General features: G+C 42.7%; 2 pseudogenes; one reads left to right on the top strand and one right to left on the bottom strand.

Moving 5' to 3' along the window:
* The first annotated feature begins 5,649 nt into the window (after nucleotides 1-5,649).
* LOC121433081 lies at nucleotides 5,650-6,697 on the top strand (annotated as a pseudogene).
* A 3,140-nt stretch (nucleotides 6,698-9,837) lies between these two features.
* Nucleotides 9,838-21,183, bottom strand: part of LOC121432836 — a 48,383-nt pseudogene continuing 37,037 nt past the window's right edge.

The raw sequence follows: 21,183 nt of genomic DNA on the forward strand, positions 1-21,183 counted from the left end.
TGTGTTGCCTGCCAACAATTAGGGCAGTGTAAAAGGGATCTAAATCTAAAATTTTTAACATATGCATTAAACCCAAACACTTTACAGCGTGTGTCAATCCTTTCCCAACATCTATAAGCAGTTATAAGTATCATTAGATCAATTTCAGTAAGAGCACAATGACATACATTGTTGTTATTAAATACTACCAATTCCAGTCTCTGAGCAACAGGGACAGGAACCCCAATCTTCCCCCTTCTTAAGTGAAGAGGCGTTAATATTTTAATTAAAATTAGTTCGGTGTCCCAAAGATTAAAACTGTCAGATGTTTAGTCTGCAACAGAAGCAGCTTAGCATTTGTGCTTCAGGGCAGGTGGGATTCCTGAGTGAGGTGAGCTGGAGTCAGCTATCTGAAGCACATCCTGGCACTTATCTCAGGCGGGTCTCCCTGGACTCTCTAGGGGCAGAAATGACACCCTGCAGAGTGGCCTAGCAGGTTCTGTTATCAGGCACTCCTCTCCTTGGGGGCAGGAAAGGCCGGACCAAGGAACTCTCCCCAGTCGCCTCTGGAACTCCTCTGTGTGCATCTGCAGCCTCGACATCAGATCCAGCTTTTATTTTCTTTCTGTGAAAAAAGCATAAACATATCCTCGACCCCAAATATACATAGGTCGGGTTTTTTCATAATGCATTGTAAGGGCTTTTTCACCTTGCCCTAGCAAAGGTTAGCTTGGTGTTATCACGCCAGATCCATTTGTACCAGGATCTGTTGGCAACTTTTTATGAGTTGCTTTCAGGGAGCCTTGTTACGCTCCACATTTTTTTTTTTTTATTTTTAACCATATATGCACTTCCTCCATTGGAAGAGCCATTTGTAAAATTTAGCATAAAATCCTTTAAGGGATTTTTTGCTATAACATTAGCAAAATACAGGTGTGTGAATTGTAGCAATGATCTGGGAAAAGATTATTGTTTTTGCCTTTGAATTGAGCAAAGACAACTGTCTAGGAATCAATCTTAAAATTAGCAATGAATCTATTGTTTAGTATAAGAGACATTGATCATAGTCAACATTTTGTCAAACCATTTTCCAGCTTTTCTCCTGCCCTTTTGTATCAGACAGGCTACTGTTTTAAATAAGAGTTTAATATCTTAACTGGCAAAGCTGAGGTTTAGCCATAAACAGCATTTTTTATAAAACTGTTGTAGAATAAGTTTTACATTTAATATACATACTTGTCATAGCTGAATTATAATTACTATACTGTATTTGTTGATTATTGTATACTTTACCTGTTGATTTATGTTTTACCTGCTTGAGTACCTGTTAGGCAGCTTTCTTTACATTCTCTATTGGAAACTGTTTTTTTTTGTAAGAATTTTACCTTAGTGGCTCAAGGTCTTCCATAAGAATATTATAACTAGAGCTTTAACCATTGTATATCTAATTAAAAGTTTGTAAGCTATTATCCTCCTAAGTTTTAAGTCTGCCTTGCAGATAGGAAAATGGAAAAAGGAAGCATTTTAACTAATAATGCTGGCCTCATTAGACACCAACATGTAGAAAAATAGAAAGAGATTCATATCCATCTCTATGTAAAAAACTTAAGTTTAAATGAGCCAAAGGCCTCAGCATATAAAAATTATGTCAAACCTCAGAGAAAAAAATTTTTGAAGCGCACTTTGCCATGTCTCAAACACAGCCTCAGTAGCACAAACATTTGGAGAAACCATAAATCTCCTGAACTGAGAAACTTTTGTATAACAAGGCTATATAGTGGGAAAAGATCTTTACTTATCATAAACCCATTTTAAAAATATATGAAGAACTCAGGAAATTAGTTATTAAAAATTTAATCCAAAAAATATTTGTTACAGGCCTGAACTGAAAACTCTTAACAAATGAGCTTAAAAATGACTGAGAGACAGTTAAAAAATGTTTAAACATAACAACCTTTAGCTCTCAGAGAAATGTAAACCAAAACTCTGAGATTTTATCTTATCCTTGTAGAAATGACCAAGATTAAAAGTTATTGCTAACAATTTATGCTTAAGAAAAGGTGGATAAGGAAAAAACCTTATTGTTGGAAGTGTAAACTGGTGCTGGAAGTGTAAACTGACAGTCACCTTTTGATCACACATAGTATTGAAAAACCTGGATAAACCAGACTCCTCCAGCAGGAAGAGAAGAATCAAAAATCTAGCCACTTCAGCGACCCTGCCCTAGGAACCAGCTGAAGACAAAGCCAGACCTTAACCTCGAAAAACAGGTTTTCCAGCTGTGAGTATCACAGTACTGTTTTAGGAACTAGTGGATTACAACCTTGGGAGTGGTCCAGAGAGGCAGGAAGTTGTCCCCCTGTGACCACCACTGGATTTTTGGAATTTATGACCCTCCTGTACCACTGGGCTGTGGTCCCTTTTTTCAAAAATTCTTTCTCCCGGTCACTCGGGGTCGAACTCCTCCCCCGCCAACCAAGGCCACGTGAACGACCTCAGCAAGGATGGTCTTTGGCGAGCCACGCAGGGGCCCATGCCATCCTGAGACCCGAGTGAGAGTCTCTCCAGCACCGAGGGACCCTCATTCTGTCTATTTTTTAAAATTAGGCAAATATCTACCTCAAAACTTAGCAATACCCCTTTTGGGCCTAAATACAAAGTTGTTTGATCATACCACAAGGACATGTGCTCAGCCTTGCTTACAACAGAATTACTTTATTATAGCCAGAATCTGAAAATCCAAATGTATCTCTTTTACATCTAGGATAAATGAGACATTATCCTTTTAAATATCCATGAAAACCACAAAATATCTTGGAGTAACTTTAAGCAAGCAGGACAGAAGTTTTGGGTCCTGTCATCTCTGCCTGTGAAGGCGGAAATGTTTTTTATTTTTAACCATTATCATTTGTTAGAGTATAACTCTGGCCCTTGATAAATTTAATTAAGAGGCCTGAGGCCTGAGTCTCAGCATTCCACCTTGAAGCCACACCTGGCAGCAGGGAAAGAACCTCAAGCTGAAACAATACGACTCCCACCCAAGAGCGGGCCGTACAAACGGAAAAACTTGTATAAGAACTTTAAATCTTGAAAGATCCCCTACTTTCTTGGGAAAGCAGAAGAAACACAGCAAAAATGACAATTTCACTGAAAGCAGTTTACAGATTCAGTGTAAATGTCCATTAAAAATTATAGCAACATTCCTCACAGAACTCACATACAGATTTTAATGTAAATGTTCATTAAAATTATAGCAAAACTTTTCACAGAACTCAAAAGAACAATATAGAACTCAAAAGAACAATCCTCAACCTTATACGAAAGAAATAAAAACTCAGGATAGCCTAAACAACTCTAAAAATCCTTTGAATATATTACAATCTTTGATTTTAAAACTTTTTTTTACAGAAACACAGTACTGAAATTAATCTACCTTAGATATAAACTTATACACCTACAAACTAAAGATTTTTGACCAAGAAGCAAGATTTTTAAAATGGAAAAGAAGCATATTTACTGTCCTAAATGAAGCTGCAGCTTTTTGAATCTAGACTCCTGTATAGCAAACCTGCCTGTCAGCTTTCGCTCCATATGGCAGGGGTTTAAAGACATAGGCTCTCTAGCCCTAGCAGCCAGCCTGCTTGGCAGGCGTAGCTGTGTGGATTGTACCCTAACTTCTCACATCTCGAGGGACTCCCTTTTGAGTCCGCAAGCAAACACATAAAGCAAACACATGAATCTCTGTTTTTGACTCTTACTCCTCTTTCCCTGAGTGATTGATTAAATTCCTGTATGAATTTCTCTTCCTTTGAAAGTCCCATATCTTTTTGGACGACGGTGAACCTGCGCCTACCTTATCCTGCAGATCTGTCCGAGTTCTACAGCTGCAGAATCTTCTTTTTTTTTCTTGTTGTCCCGGGACTGTGCGTTGTCGTCCGATAGTTGACCGTGCTCCGAGTCGCTGGTTTGGGCGCCACTGTTGATTGCCTTGGGGTGGGCTACTCAGTCTAGGGGTTGTAACCCACCCTGCAATCAGTTATTCCAGGGTCCCGGAGAGGCACCACCTGGAAGACATGGGCTAGGAGACAAGAAGAAGGCCATGCTAAGTTTGTCAAAGCCTCCGTTTATTAGAGACGGGGTACAACTTTTATAGGGTAAAGAGTTGGGGGGTGGGCACAGGGGCCTGGGCTCTTGCCGCGTGGTTCACGTTGGTCACATGGTCCGAGTTGGTCACGTAGGCAGGAGGTTGTCTTCGGTCAGGTCACTGTAGGCCAGGAAGTCGCGAGTTGACACACCTAGATCTTTAGATAGTTTGGAATGTGGGGTGGGTTCCGCTAACAGATAGCTCTCATTAACAGCCAATTTGGGTGTGGGGTAGGCTCTGTCAATAGAACTATTCCTAACACAATTAAGGGTGTGGGGTTCTCTGCAGACTCCCCAGGGTGATGGTTCCTGTAATGATTTTAGGAGGAAATTGGCTCCTGACATTGACTTAAAAATTTGGATCTAAAGATTTGTTGCTTTGGAAAAGAGGTTCTTCTTTTGTTTCCACAGAGGATGAGAACCTGTAGATTCCTTCCAAACTAATATGGTTCAATGGAAGAAGACCACCTAAAAGGTCTCTGTAAACCCCTAAAATTACTTTACCCAACAAAAAATAGGAAGCAGTTTAGAGAGACCTATACCCAATTTCCCTAAATGATTGTTTATAAATATTTGTTGACATTTGGAGGGGGATATGATATAGAAATGAATACTTTGCATTGGTATGGATATTGGCTTATTGATGCAAATTTAAGGTCAATCTTGTTATATGTATATTTCTGCTCTTGATTAACGTTCTTGTGTTTGTGCAGCTCATTTAAAAATGTAATGTATAATTTAAGAAATATAGGTTAATAGACAATCATTTATAATAGTCAAACTTGTAGTCATGTTAGTTAGGTTTTCTATATTTACAGAGATATATTTTGGATGGATAGTTATTTTTCAAACCTTACAAAGACTAACAGAATATGACATTTAAAATATTTAAAAACTTAGGACTTTTTATGACAATGAGACACATTTGCTCCTGACAGCACCAAACTACTTCAAGAGGATGATAGGCATTGAAGAGGCTCATTAGGGAGTTGGTAGCGCCATTTGGACAAGAAATTGCTTTTACTTGGATGGTTTGATGGTATACTGTATGAACTGGGCATGCAGGACCCACAGAAAAATGACTGCTGAACTTGCCTAAAGGTGAGTTTGGGGTTCCTGCTTCATGAAGGAGCCTGACAGACATTCTGCAGAATATACAAAAAAGTTACTGACAAACTACCAATATAAGTGGAACTGTCTTTGAAATGTCCTGCATCATGGAAAAGTCTGCTTGATACTATTGGCCTATAGACTGAAGATGGATGCCCCAATGTAACAGAAGCACTCGTGGTGACTGTCCAGGCAGCAAGATGTCTCTGTTAATTCTAGAGTTTTGGAAGTTGCTTACAATGCACTTTCTGTTTACTTAGGTAATATTATATCCTTCTGGAGTCTTTGATGGAGTTGAAGAATAGATAGTTATAGACGCGCGGACCCTGCACCGGCCGCGGAGCCGCTATGGGCCTGCCAGGCCCCTGGCGCAGCGCGGCGCAAGCACCGGCTCAGAGCCAGGATTGAACCTCCAAGATGGATGATCAGGATCCTGGGGGCATTAGCTCCCCTCAGCAAATGGTGGCCTCAGGAGCTGGGGCTGTGACACCCCTGGATGTGGTGAAGGTCCGCCTTCAGTCTCAGAGGCCCTCAGTAGCCAGTGAATTGACACCTCCTTCCAGATTCTGGAGTCTCTCTTACACCAAATCACCCTCTACTCTACAATCCCCAGGGAAGTGTCTCCTCTACTGCAACGGTGTCCTGGAGCCCCTGTACCTGTGCCCCAACGGCCCTCGCTGTGCCACCTGGTTTCAGGATCCGACCCGATTCACTGGCACCTTGGATGCCTTTGTGAAGATCGTGAGGCATGAGGGCACTAGGACCCTGTGGAGCGGCCTCCCAGCCACCCTGGTGATGACTGTACCAGCAACTGCCATCTACTTCACTGCCTACGACCAACTCAAGGCTTTCCTATGTGGTCAGTCCTTGACCTCTGACCTCTACGCACCCACGGTGGCTGGTGCCCTCGCCCGCATGGGTACTGTGACAGTGATCAGCCCCTTGGAGCTTGTGCGGACCAAGCTACAGGCTCAGCACGTGTCATACTGTGAACTGGCTACCTGTGTTCAAGCTTCGGTGGCCCAGGGGGGCTGGCGCTCACTGTGGCTGGGCTGGGGTCCCACAGCCCTTCGAGATGTGCCCTTCTCAGCTCTGTACTGGTTCAACTACGAGCTGGTGAAGAGCTAGCTGAACGGGCTAAGACCAAAGGACCAGACATCCGTGGGCGACAGCTTTGTGGCTCGTGGCATCTCAGGAATGGTGGCTGCCACCTTCACTCTACCCTTCGCTGTGGTGAAGACCCAGCGGCAGATCGCACTGGGAGCAGTGGAGGCCATGAGAGTGAAGCCCCCAAGAGTTGATTCCACCTGGCTCCTGCTTCGAAAAATCCGAGCTGAATCGGGCACCAGGTTTCCTCCCAAGGATCATCAAGGCCGCTCCCTCCTGTGCCATCATGATCAGCACGTCTGAGTTTGGCAAAAGCTTCTTCCAGAGGCTCAACCAGGAACAACCTCTGGGCCACTGAAAGGCGAGGAATAACCAGCTCTTGCATGGGTGGGGACAGGAGACTAAGTCAAGTGCCTTCCCCCCAACCCAGTCATCTAGTACCCCACATTTCCACTCCTGCTGTTCCTCTTCCCATAGTCAGCATTCGTCCACCTCCAAGTTGAAGACCAAATCTGACAGCTGCCCCTTTCATTGTATCTTCTTGATGTTTGTTGTAGCTTGGCCCTGGGTAATCAGGCTCTCCGGGCCAGGCAGCCTTGTTTATCCCCTGTCTAAAGAAGATGACCTTCTGTGCAAAAAAAAAAAAAAAAGAGAGAATAGATAGTTATAGTTTTCCTTAGTTATGATAAAAGATAAAGTAGATATAAATATTATAACTGTAATTCTTGCTTGATACTTATTTTGATATATGTAATTTTACTATGTTCAAGTTAAAACCTTCCTTTTCTTTCAAGACAGGGTTTCTCTGTAGCTTTGGAGCCTGTCCTGAAACTAGCTCTTGTAGACCAGACTGACCTCGAATTCACAGAGATCTGCCTGCCTCTGTCTTCTGAGTTCTGGGATTAAAGGCATGTGCCACTACCACCTGGCTAAAACCTTCCTTTTTATTTAGACAGAAAAGGGGAAATGATGTGGGATTCCCCTTTTTATGCTCTGAATACTGTTGTTCGATAAGGAAGCTGCTTTGAGCCTATAGCAGGGCAGAATAAAGTCAGGCTGAAAGAGCTGTATACAAAGAGAGAGTAGGCCCAGTCAGAGAGATACATTGTAGCCACCTGAGGAGAAATATGTCTGCATGCCAGTACCAGTAAATCACGGGCCTCATGGTAAAATATAAAATAATAGAAATGGGTTAATTTAAGATGCAAGAGCTAGCTAGAAATATGCTTAAGCTATTGGCCAAACAGAATTGCAATTAATATAGTTTCTGTGTGATTATTTTGGGTCTAGGTGGCTAGGAAACAAATGAGCAGCCTCTAACCATACAAGTGGAATCTTTTTGGCAGTTATCCAGGTGGTAGAGGGGTGAGAAGCTCCTTTGGGCCTGTATAAAATACTGATCCCTTTTAGGAGGGCTCCATCTTCAACGGCCTCTGATAAAGGTCCTCGCCCTCCTATTGTTACTTTGCAGTCAAGATCAAGTAGGGAGGATGGGAACCACAAACAAACTATGAAAGGAACTCCTCTAGATCAAGCCAGTATCAGTCTTTAGCCTACCCTTCCTTCATCCAGCCTCTGTGGTATGAGCTCAACCCTCACTCTGGAGTTCAGCATCCCCACAGCATGTAGGAACCTTAGACTCCCTCCCTGATGGGCAAGGAGGAAGACACGGGCTCTTTCACTGCTTCCCTTACCCTGGAATACACTTAGTGTTACATGTTTCTTCTTCCCCATGGGATGGAGAGGAGGTATGCTTTGTGGCAGACATCTCCAAGAGTTCTCAATGAAAAATTCCTTTTCTTTTTTTCTTTTCTTAAATTTTATTTTATTTTATGCTGGGAGGGGAGAGGTTGCAAGGGCAAAGGGACAGGGAGATGAATGAGATTGAGATGCATGATGTAAAAGCTACAAAGAACAAATTAAAGGTTAAAAAAAGCCCACATTCTTATCCCTGCTTTAATTATCCAGATCGCCACATAAAACAATGGATTACTAAAGGATAAAAGAATTGTTTAACACACAAGTAAGTATAAAAGAGAAAAGTGCATTCATTTCAAGCATAGACATTACCTGTCTTTCCAAAGATTTCTATAAGCAGAAAAAGCACAGCAATTTTGGTCACTTATGGAATATTTATAAAAATGGTCATGCGCTTGGTCCAAAAATAATGTTCATAAATTGCAAGACATAAAGATTTCATAAGGTGCATTCTGTGCCTGCAGTTCAATTAGGCTAGAAATCAACACTGGAATGTGCAAACACAGCAAAAGTAGACAAAAGATTCCTTCAAAATTAAAACATGATTTTCAAAATATTCCCTGAATCAAAAAGGAAATAGAAGCACAATTTATTTAGGTGCTAACAAAAGGAGAGAGATTTATAGTAAAGCTTCTGGGAAGTGGAACCATGCATCTGTTTATTGTTTTATGAAAAAAAGAATGAAAACAAGGGAACCATCTTCCATTTCCAGTGTTGTAGTTGTCTAGGTATTTTTGAGCATCTAGAATCATCCTGAGATGGCAGGTTGTTGGTTTGAAAGAACATGGCCCCCTAAGGGAGTGGCACTATTAGAAGGTGTGGCCTTGTTGGGGTAGGTGTGGTCTTGTTGGAGGAACTGTGTCACTGTGGAGGTGGGCTTTGAGGTCTCATACATGCTCAAGCCATGTCCGGTGAGAGACCACTTCCTCTTGCATGCTTAACACGATGTAGCCAGCACCATGTCTGCTTGCTGCCATGTCCCACCATGATGATAATGGACTGAACCTCTAAAAATGTAAGCCACCCCAATTAAATGTTTTCCTTTATAAGAGTTGCTGTGGTCATGATGTCTCTTCACAGCAATAGAAACTCTAAGACAGTAGGTAAAGGGAAAGTTGATATACACAATACAATGTGTCATAAAAATCTATTCTTTTTTTTACTGTATTTGTAATATATCCATTTACAACATATAGAAGGCAAATTTTAATTTCAAACCAGTATTTTTATAAGTATACTTTAAAACTCAATTAAGTTTTGGGGATCTACAGGAGGTAGAGAATTCAAGCTACACATTTATTGTATTTTATAAAAAGGAAAACAAAGGTAGTAAGATGTACCTATTATGAAAGATGAACCATTATACACATATTAAAGGGCGGCTTCCTAGCTCTGCACTGACAGTGGTATTGGAGGATTAGCCACTGACTTCTTTCTTTCTGAAACATTGTCATGTACCTCTGGCTGCTTCTGAGTTCCCTATACAGTGGGGGGGTGGATGACCTTGAACTTCTGATTCTCTTGCTGCTAACCTCCCAGGTCCTGGGAATGCATTACCGCATCAAATTTCTTTCCAAGTGCTAGAGATAGTACTCGGGGCTTTGCACATTTTAGACATGCCCTCTCCCAACTGAGCAACATCCCCAGTTTTCTCCAATTTCATTCACATAGTTTATGACACAAGAGTAAGACACAGAAAACAAAACAAACCCAACAAGATCTTCGATCAGTCACTCATGTTCAAGCCCCTACCTGGGAAGAAGAAGGTGAGTATCTGTAGGAATACAGTTTGTTGTCCGTGCCTCCACTCAGAAGCAGCCCTGTGTCTGTCCAGTCCACACTTAGAACTTTATCTGCATGAGCAGCTAGATCATTGAGAGGAGCCTTACAACTTCTTATATCCCACAGCTCAATAATGTTATCTAGAGAGCCCGAAACAGCTGCTGTTCGTGGGTAGGAGACCACTTCACTGATGTTACCAAGTCTGTATGTGAGGTGAGGGATAGCAACACCAAAGAACCATCTTTAGTTCTGGGGATCTGTGCTTCCAAAGGCCAAATGTTTACAAAGGGAAGATTAGGAGATATAATTAAACTTTTTATTTCCTGTCAAAGTTGACTTAAGGCCACCAGACTCAGCATCCCACACTCTAATTGTGTGATCCCAGGATACACTGCAGATTTCTTCAGCATCTCACCAAAGCACTGAGGAAATTGTTTCAGTGTGGCCAAGAGGGTCACCAAGGGAGTCCTTGTTAGTCCCAATTGCTCTGCTTTCTGCTTCTTTCTTGGCCAATTTGTGGATTCTTCCACTTCATCTGTAGGAACTGTAGACCAACTCTTTAGCATCTTATCTATCCCAGGAGCCACTGCAAACTTTAGTTCCTGAGCTATAGACGCTGTAGTCCATACTCCCATGTGACCCTGAGCTGTAGACTGCTGTAGAGTCCACACTCACGACCCTGAGCTGTAGACTGCTGTAGTCCACACTCCCACACGACCCTGAGCTGTAGACTGCTGTAGAGTCCACACTCCCACACAACCCTGAGCTATAGACTGCTGTGTCCATACTCACGACCCTGAGCTGTAGACTGCTGTGTCCACACTCACGACCCTGAGCTATAGACTGCTGTGTCCACACTCCCACACGACCCTGAGCTATAGACTGCTGTGTCCATACTCACGACCCTGAGCTATAGACTGCTGTGTCCACACTCCCACACGACCCTGAGCTATAGATTGCTGTGTCCACACTCCCACATGACTCTGAGCTGTAGACTGCTGTGTCCACACTCCCACGTGACCCTGAGCTATAGACGCTGTAGTCCACACTCCCACGTGACCCTGAGCTATAGACTGCCGTAGTCCACACTCCCATGTGACCCTGAGCTATAGACACTGTAGTCCACACTCCCACATGACCCTGAGCTATAGACTGCCGTAGTCCACACTCCCACACAGCCTCTGCAGCAGGTAGGGCTTTCCCTCTGTTCTTCTCCACATTCCATCCCTGTAAGAGGATCGTCTGGTCCACTGAGGCACATGGTAGTAAGTAGGACAAACTGTCTTTTTTCACCCCAGCCACATCTTTCACACCATCTGTATGTCCCACAATCGTCACTGTTGGCTTCCCTTCCAAGGACCAGACTGAGAGGTTTTCTCATAAGAACCAGACAGGATCCACACTTGGTCCCTTCCGTTGAGCTCATCCAGTCATCATGCCTTGCTCTGGCTGGGGTGTGAGTATTTTTCCACATTTCTAGTTCCACAACCTCTCCCGATGAAATGTTTTCCAGTTCCATGTATTTGACCAAGGGCATTTGAAGAAACTGCTCTTGTTAGGGAAATCGGACTCAACATGTTTGTGGAGCTCATGTTTGGTCTTCAGCAGTGTATTGACGATGTTACTAAGGTCAGCAACTTCAGAGAAGCGGGGAGTGAGAAAGGAACGCCATCCACTGTATAGTTCTCGGTGTAGAAATGCGTCTGCAGTTGTGCAATGGCCAAGAGTACACACGAGACTTCGCCACAGAAACGTATGCGTTGACCGTCAAGTAGCTCTAAATTAAACAAGCACGTTGCAAGCGCAGTGGAAGGTACGATCCTGGTGTCTTCCTCCAGTTTCCTCAGACCACACCACGAGGTTCCTTTTGCGCAGGCCTTAACACCTATTCTTAGACATCAACAGGACTGTAAGATGGTGAAGAAATACAAGATCAAATAGCTAAGTGAAATAAAGAACTCAAAACTTAGGAACATGCATTGGCCGTTAGCTTAATGAGATGTTACAGTTGTTGAAGGGAGGGGTAGAGTACAAAGCCTGAGTTCTCCCCAGAGTGTGCAGGGAAGAGTTATCTCAGCTTCAGAGAGCCACATATTCTTAAGAACCGGCTCTTAACCAGCTGGCTCTTGGGAGACAGCTCAGTATGCATCTCAGGGTGATGATGAACTCCTGAGCATCCTTGCTTTATCTGGAGCATACTGGGGCATGTGACTTAAGACACTGGAAAGGGCGAGTTAGGCCAGGTGACAAACTCCCATCTCTCGGAGGTTGAAGCAAGGAGGATTTTGAATTCAAGGCCAGCTTGGGATATATAGTGAGACTTTGTTTCAAAAAAAATAAATAAATAAAACAAAACAAACAAACCCCAAACATAACAAATAATAGGTGTGTGCATTTTATTTTTACAAAGTACAAATACTTGACTTTCTTTGAAAAAAAGCCGCGTAAACTGAAGTATATTATACATAAAATTTCATGGCTTTCTTAAGCTTTGTTAAATGCTAGTGTTTTAATTGGATGTTACTGTTCTTGGTGTGTGTTGTGCTGTTATAGAAGCCTTGCATAGTTCTAATCAGGATTAAATGCCTGTGAAATGGTGTTTGCAGAAGGCAGCAGGTCACGAGCAAGCTGGGTTTGTTCCAGCAAAGGCATACTGGCTCAGGCAGCGGAAACTCAGTCAGCAGCGTTTCTCCACCACAGCAAACACGAGAGCAAACTGATGTTGAGATGAAAGCAGTAACTTGATAAAGTTAAATATCCACTTACAATCTTTTTGATTGTTTGTTTTTGTTTGTTTGTTTTATTTTTTGAGATAAGATTTCTCTGTGTAACAGCCCTCGCTGTCCTGGAACTCATTCTGTAGGCCAGGCTGGCCTCGAACTCACAGAGATCCGCCTGCCTCTGCCTCCCAAGTGCTAGGATTAAAGGTGTGTGCCACCACTGCCTGGCTGTACTTACAAATTTTAAAAGTGCTCTTAGCAAAGTAAAAACAGAAGGTAATGATCAAGTTTCACAATCCTGGTATGAGGATTTTGTGCGATTTGAGGACAGTTTGGGCCACATGTACAGGTTCTATGTTCATGCATGTGGGTGACATATACATGTGTGTATATGTCATTTTCATTATGCAAACATTTATGTGTAAAACATACTATCTTTCTTTTTTAAATGTTTACATTTTATTTTATGGGTAAGGGTGTTTTGCCTGCATGTATGTCTATGTACCACTTTCATGCCTAGTACCTGTGGAGGTCAGAAGAGGGGTTGGAGCCTCTGGAACTAGAGTTACGATGGTTGAGAGCCACCATGTGAGTGCAGGGAATGGAACCTGAATCCTCTGGAATAGTAGACAGTGCTCTTAATCAATGAGCTATCTCTGCAGCCCGAATTTTTTAAATATATATAAGAATTCACATATGTTGCAATCATGTTCAGAAATTGCTGCCTGCTATAGTGACAAACAATAAGAAAATTCTCCCAACAAATATACTGCTTAGTTTTGAGATAATAAAAATATTTCACCCTTCAAATCAGGAATTAACCGTAATCATTATCACTGTGTCTTAACTATGAAATTATCAGAAAGCTTTCCAAAACTCCAAACTGCATACAAGCTGACTACAATGGCCCTTATCTTTAACCCAAGAACTTGGGAGGTAGAAGCAGGAAAATCAGGAGTTCGAGTCCAACTTCAGCTACACAGCAAGTTCAAAGACAACTAGATTTCACCAGAACCTATTTCAAAGAAATGGAAATCAAATAACAGATTTTAAAAATATACACTAAAAAAAAGACCTATGCAAATATATCAAAATTAAGTTAAACAAACAAATGGATTTTGGAAAGATAGTCCTAAGTACCTTTGGTAGATGGACAACATACATGAAATTTAGCAAGACAAACAACATGGGAACTTAATGAATGAGAAAGATGTCATTCCATATGAGGGGAGAGGGCATGTTCTTCACTAAGTAATGCTGGGATGAATGGTTTATTGTTTCATAAAATATAAAGCTAAAACATGGCAAGAAAATCAAATGCAAAGGCTCTAACCTGTAAGTCAAAAATTAATAAAGCCACAAAAGCCCTGATAAGAAATTAAAGAATCATTTGTAAAAGATTCAAAAAGAGTAAAACAGGAGTAAAGACACGATATGAAGTGTTCTACCCAGAAAAGGAGTCCTCTGACGAAAGTAAAGCTGGTCCAAACAGGAGAGTTCACCCATCAGTACGTCCAAGTTGTCAACTCTTTTGTTTGCTTGTTTTTTTAAACTAGATGAAAGTAAGATCCCAAATGATGCTTAAAGAAATTAAGCATGCAGAGAAGGACAGAGATCCAAGGATACTCAAGCCCTGCTTGACCCTGTGAGGTTCACTTCACCAGCCATCAGCTCTTGCTATGAAAACAACCACATAGCCTGTGGTGCCTCCATCCTGGCATTTGTCATCAAATGTTTCATGCACCAGACTGGATCCAAGCTTAGTCCCCCACTATGGCAGGTGGAGGTGATGGAGCTTAGAAGTAGGCTGGTCTGGTGGAAGCTAATTAGGTGTGACCCTTCATGTTCACAAAGGAATTCATGCTGTCTCAGGGGACTGGGTTCGTTCATACAAAGAACATCAGCACGTGGGGTTGCTTGTCTTGACTTGATCCCTTGTGGCCAATCTCAACACAGACGTCTCCCACACATTTCCATCATTGTGCTGTCTTCCACTGTGCCATCTTCACCAGAGCCAAACAGAAGTTGGTGTCATGTTCTTGTTCTTCAGAACAATCGGTCAAACAAGCATCTTTTTGTTACCCAAACTCAGTATTGTCTTAAAGCAACCAAACAGAATAAGGCACTCATTGTGCAGGGACCGTTGGATCTGGTTCGGGCGAGCCTGGCTTGTACAGCAGAACAAGTTTCTGAGGAGTCATTGTGTAGGTACCGAGCCAGTCGAGAGGTGCCTTGCTCAGCAAGCATGGAGCCTGGGGGTTGGTCCTCAGCATACAAACATACGATAGTCATTTACCCCTTCGTCCTGCCACTGCTCCATGAAACATAGTTGAAACTGGACTTGAACTCCTGATCCTCCTGCCTCCATCCTCCAAGAGCTGGGAATCCAGGCACGTGTACTATTACCCCTGCTCCACCCTTGTTTTGGGTCTTATTCCATTTCACATGCTGTGCCTGCTCACAGATGTCTTTGCTTCAGTCATGAGTACAGCTCATTACTATTCTTGACTCTATGCAGTGGTACCCTTCACTACTTCTGAAGAACCCTCAGGCATCCTTTCCCACTCTTCCTAGACTCTCCTCCCTACAGGATATGTAGACGTACATGCACGTTTTATGAAGGAGTTTCCCTACGCACCTGCCGGGGCTTATCAAGGAAAACCATGGAGCAGCCAGGCAGCCTGGAGACCTGAGGAAGGGTTTCAGCTCCACTGCCAAGGCTGTCGCTTAGCAGAATGCCTTCTTGCTTTTGAGGGAAAGTGTTCATTTATTCAGGCCCCCAGCTGTTTGGATGAGGCCGATCCGAGTTATGGAATGTAATCTACTTTACTAAAAAACCTGCTGATTTAAGTGTTGATCTCATCTAAGAAATATCTTCACTAGAGCAGTGTTTGATCAAATATCAGGGTCTGACCGAGTTCTGATTTTAATTTTTCATTGCAGGGAACAAAAGTGTGGCTCAGTAGTACATCTCTTGCCTGGCATGCATGAAGCCCTGGATTTGATACCCTACACAGCAAAACAGAAGGGAGAACATTTCCCATTGCACTGGGGAATGCTGGGTAAACTTTGAGACTACTTTGTCTCACTCATGCCCCCTCTTAACACATTTCTCTTCGCTTCTTTACAGAAAATCTTAGATGATTTTTGTCACTAATGTTTTGCCTTACTAATTTAAAACTACTTTCTCTCTCTTCTTTGTTTGTTTGTTTGTTTGTTTTCAAGACAGGGCTTCTTTGTGTAGTCCTGGCTGTCCTAGAACAAGCTCTATAGACCAGGCTGGCTTTGAACTCACAGAGATCTGCCTTCCTCTGCCTCCCAAGTGCTGAGATTAAAGGCGTCTATCTCTGCCACCATCACCCAGTTAAAACTATTTTCTTACATACATATTTCCATGTTATTGTTTATTGAATGGTTTAATTTGTATGTGTGTGTGCACCTTCCTCTCTCTCTCTCTCTCTCTCTCTCTCTCTCTCTCTGTGTGTGTGTGTGTGTGTGTGCGCGCACATGTCTACAAGGGCACTTGCACGCATATCCCTGTGAAGATCCCAGAACAACCTTGAGTACAGGGGCCTTGTTTTCTTGGTTTTTTGGCCTTTTTTAATTTTATTTTTTTTAGGTGCCTTCTTTTTAGGCAGGGTCTCTTTAACATGTATGTGTATGTGCATATATGATTTAGTGTGTGTGATCCCAGTGTTTCTGTGGTGAGAGGGAAGGTGGAGACACATGACCTTTAAGTCATCGATGAATTCAGCTTGTGGTAGTTTGAAAGAAAATGGCCGCCAAGGGGAGTGGCACTATTAGGAGGTGTGGTCTTGTTGGAGGCAGTGTGTCACTGTGAGGGTGGGCTTTGAGGTCTCTTTTGCTCAAGTTTCCCTCAGTGTGACTGTTAGTTGACTTCCTGTTGCCTACAAGATGTAGCACTCTCAGCTCCAGTACCACATCTGCCTGCTCACAACTGTGCTCCCTGCCATGATGATAATGGACTGAACCTCTGAAACTGTAAGCCCCAATGAATTGTTTTCCTTTATAAGAGTTGCCGTGGTCATGGTGTCTTCATAGCAATAGAAACCCTAACTGAGACACAGCCCAACACAAGATTGTAAATGTACTTAAGACATAACAGGGTGGTTTTTTTTTTCAAAGATATTTGTTTTGCAGTTTATTGTACAGTTCTCAGCCATGAACTTTGTAGTGGACACCATGTCAAGATGTCAAAAGCTTGCACAAGTCTGATGAAATTCAGGCTCTGTGTCCTAATTTCCTTTTCTGTTGCTGGAAAAATGCATAACAGAAGCAACTTGGAGAAGGAAGGGTTTAAGACCTCACAGGTTAGAGTTCATGATCAAGGGAGGACAGTTTCCAGCAGGAGCCTGGGGCCAGGAAGGGAAGAGAACCCATGGAGGGGCATTGCTGCCTAGCTTGCTCATCTGAGTCCTGAGCCTGAGGAAACACTTCCCAGAAGACTTCACCAGCAATGCTGGTCTCGTATTAATTACAGATGAATCTTCAGCCCCGGCTAGGTAGCACCAGTTGTCCCAGGAAAGCAATGGTTTCCCTTACATAGATTTTAAATCCAAAATAGCTCACAGTCGGCTCCTATAGAGACTTTGAGGGAGGCTCAGATTTCTCTCTGAAACCTCATAAACTGGGCCTTCATCATGTGCACTGCTCCAACATTACCTTCTATCCTCCTGTAAGAACAGTGTATTAAGCTCTGTGTACTTGTAATTCGAATCTCCAAATGCTTGCACACTTTGTATAAGTGTACAAGCCAGCTTACAAATTCTCAGGTGAAAGCTTGTGTTCCTTTCCACTCAGTAGTAAGGTTTTAGGGAGAGGCTTCATAAGTAGCCCAGGAAAGAAATTTTTTTTTTTTTTTTTGCCAACCTATCTTTGTGATGGGTGGAGGGATTCCCCCCATGCTGGTGAGAGAGACCAGGCCCTAACTATGGCAGGAAAGGAGGCATCCCCCACCGAGCTACACTTCAGTCTTAGGGCTAATCCCTTTTTGTTTGTTTGTTTTTCCTGGCAGGAAAAACTCCGTAGCTGAGATTGAACTGGTATTTACTATGTAGACCAGGCTGCTCTCAAATCTGTAATCCTCCTGCCTCTGCCTCCTAAGGGCTGGGATTACAGGTGTGCAGTGCCATTTCTGGCCAGGACTAATTTCTTTAGGCTATAATTTATGTCTCTTTCCCTTCACAGTATTTTTGTCCCAATAATAATAATAATCATCATCATCATCATCATCATCATCATCATCATCATCATCATCATCATCTCCTAGATTGTTTTTTCAGGATAAACTCTTGAAGAATTTCCAGTTTCCCAGAGTTTGTGTTGGGCACACACAGCAGTGATAAGCTGCACAGGATTTGTCTCAGTTTTGCTGTTTCATCTCACTTATTTGAAAATATTTTGGCTAACTGAACACTGCACACTATTATTAAAACTAGGGAATAAAAGCTTTTCAATTACTCTGAAGGAAGCCATAGAGAGGGTTAATTGCATATAGAGGGTTTATTCAGAGTTAAGAAAAATCCAATTTGATCAAGGAATACCACCTGAGAAATCTCTGGCAGGAATAGATGGCCCAGATGTCTGAGTTCTTCATCCAGAGCAGGTTCAAGACTGCTGCCTGAGATGATCAAGACTCACAGGATACTTCAGTCAGGACTTGATCATAACTCTAAATTTTCTTTAGGCCTCCATAAGATTATCAGCACCCCCAACCAGCTGAAAGTAGCCTGAAATACTACGCCCACATTCCCAAAAACATGGACTATGGATATTTTCCTTTTTTTTTAAAAAAAAAAAAAAGAGGGGGAAGTGGTGCAGGAGAATTGTCTGTATTCTGTCAATCATGTTATAAAAAAAAACATTGATTGGCCAGGCAGGAAATATAGGCAGGAAAACCAGACAGGAAGTAGAAATGATGTAATGAGAACAGGAGAATTCTGGGAAGGAGGAAGTTGATTCCTCCCACTCCTGCCCAGACCACCGAAGCAGCAGGATGTGACCTGCCCCGCTGGAAAAAGGTACTGAGCCACATGGCTAACATAGATCAGAAAAATGGGTTAATCAAGATGTGAGAGTTAGTTAGAGAGAGGCTAGAGATAATGGGCCGATCAGCTTATAATTTATGGAGACTTATGTGTGATTTTCTTTGGGGCTAAACAGTTGCGGAGTACTGGGCGGGACAAAAACCCCAACAAACGAACAAGCAGGCCCCCGTTCATGTTACAAATTGCATAAGCAGAAAATGTTGAGCTCCACCCTACACATATGGATCTCTAAAGTCACGAATTCATTATTAATAACTAAATGGTACACATGCTTGTAATTGCATCACTCAGGAGGTGGAGATGGGGGATCAGAAATTTGAGGTTACTCTGGGTTACATGTGACCCTGCCTCAATAAAATGGAACACCAAAATCTCAAGCATTTCTTGACTTCTAAAGAGCCAAAGAAGCTAAACAAGCTGTCAGCCTGCCCTTTGTTACATAATTCCTGGAGTGGCATCATCTATTCATGCGATCTGTGACATCTAATCTAGGCACCAGTTGATGCATTTGTTCAGAAGTGGTCTGAATAAAGACAAATGTCAAGTTACACAGAATTCTGATCTTCCTGTTTCCATTGCCTAAGAACGAGGACTGTAGGTGCTCATTAACCATACCTGGTTTATAGACTATAAGGGGTTGAGCCCAGGCCTTCCTGCACACCATGCAAGCATCAACTAGGACCCCCTCCCACCTCAACATGCCATCCTTCTATGAGACACTTTAAGAAACAGAGGGGGACTTCTAGATATCTTGGGACTGTCTTCAGGTGCAGTTGTTGCAGAAAGCATGGCTACCTGGATGGAAGGCAAGGCAGTAGGCACACCTCCACCTACTGAATCATTGCAGTGGCTTGGATCCCCCCCCAAAGCAGGGTCCGTTTATTTAAATCCATGCTCTCCCAAGCCAAGAAGGTTCTTCCTGGAATGAAAATTGAAAGTCATCTGCAGAGAGTCAAACCGAGAAACATCAGGTCTGCAAATGCCAGGGTCCAGGCATTGCAGATCCTGGGGCATTCACTTCTAATGCCATCTGAATGGCAGAGCACTGGTAGAATTCGGCCGGTTTCTCTTGCTTCCATTAAAGTCTATAGGGAACAGATTTTCTATTTGCTCTCAAAAAGAAATTGGAGACTTAGTTTGCTGAAAGTTATCTGACATCAAATATCAAGACCAACCATGAGAATTTATAATTTACTGCACAGACCTTTGCACTCATCGGCTTTTCTCAGAGGAACAATTCTACATAAAAAAAAAAAAAAAAAAAAGGATCTACCAAACAGTTCCAGGGCCAGATTGTATGGCTGTCTTAAAAACACGGTTTTCATTTCCTTTCCTCCCTACTTCTGCTTTCTTTTTCTTCTTTTTCTTTTTTGAAGCAGGGTCTCATGTAGCCCAGGCTAGCCTTGAACTCACTATGTAGTATAGGATGGCCTTAACATCCCAGTTCTCCTGCTTCTACCTGCCTTGTGCTGGGATCTCAGGTTTGTCCCTGTTTATGATTTATGCAGTGCTGGGGGTGGAACCCTTGGATTTCTACAGCCTAGACAAGCGCTTTGCCATCTGTGGTGGTTTGAACAGGAATGGCCCCCATAGACTCATGTGTCTGGATGCTTGGCCATAGGGAGTGGCACTATTAGGAGGTGTGCCCTTTTTGGAGTAGGTGTGGTCTTGTTGGAGAAAGTGTGTCCCTGTGGGGGCAGACTTTGAGGTCTCATATGCTCTAGCTAGGTCTAGTGTGACATTCACTTTCACTGTCTGTGGATCAAGATATAGAACTCTCAGTCACCTCTCCAGCGCCATGTCTGCCTGTGTGCCATCGTTCTTCTTGCCATGACAATAATGGTCCAAATCTCTGAAACTGTAAGCCAGCCCAATTAGATGCTCTCTTTTATAAGAGTTGTAGTGATCCTGGTGTCTCTTCACAGCAATAAAACCCTAACTACAACCCCAACTGAGGCCCTGCCCTAGTTCCTTTTCTGACTGTCTTCCTCTTCTCATTGGTAGAGTTTTGTTTCTTCCCAGAGACCAGAGAAGTGAGAGCGTTCCATACAGGTTTAAAAGGACCACAAGTGCGCCACTGTGGAAAAATTTTAGGAGTAAATGGTTATTTAGGTGCTGTACATCTAAGTTTCTTGATTTTCTTTGTCTCCTTTGAGACAAGTGTTCACTCTGACTTCTCTGTAGAGGTAAGGGCAGAGACTGAGCTGAGTTGTAGCCTATTCTGTCAACCAAGTCACCAGAAAGGAAAGGCTTGTCTAGTGACCTGACTTGCAGCTCTGTCATGACGGTACCTTGGCTGGGGACAAATGAAGTTAGGTTCAACCTTTATAACTTCTTCCTTTTATCTTCAGATAACAGACCTAGAAACTCATTATGATTCAACTCTAATAAATGCCCACAAAATTTACCAAAGGTATTTTTACCGGTTCAAGAAACATTTTTTAAAGATTTATTTATTTATTTATTATGTATACAACATTCTGCCTCAATGTACGCCCGCACGCCAGAGGAGGGCG

This window comes from Microtus oregoni, unplaced genomic scaffold (genome assembly GCF_018167655.1).
Source record: "Microtus oregoni isolate MIOR12 unplaced genomic scaffold, Mior012 000036F_ref0000092, whole genome shotgun sequence".
In the NCBI taxonomy this organism is placed as follows: Eukaryota; Metazoa; Chordata; class Mammalia; order Rodentia; family Cricetidae; genus Microtus; species Microtus oregoni.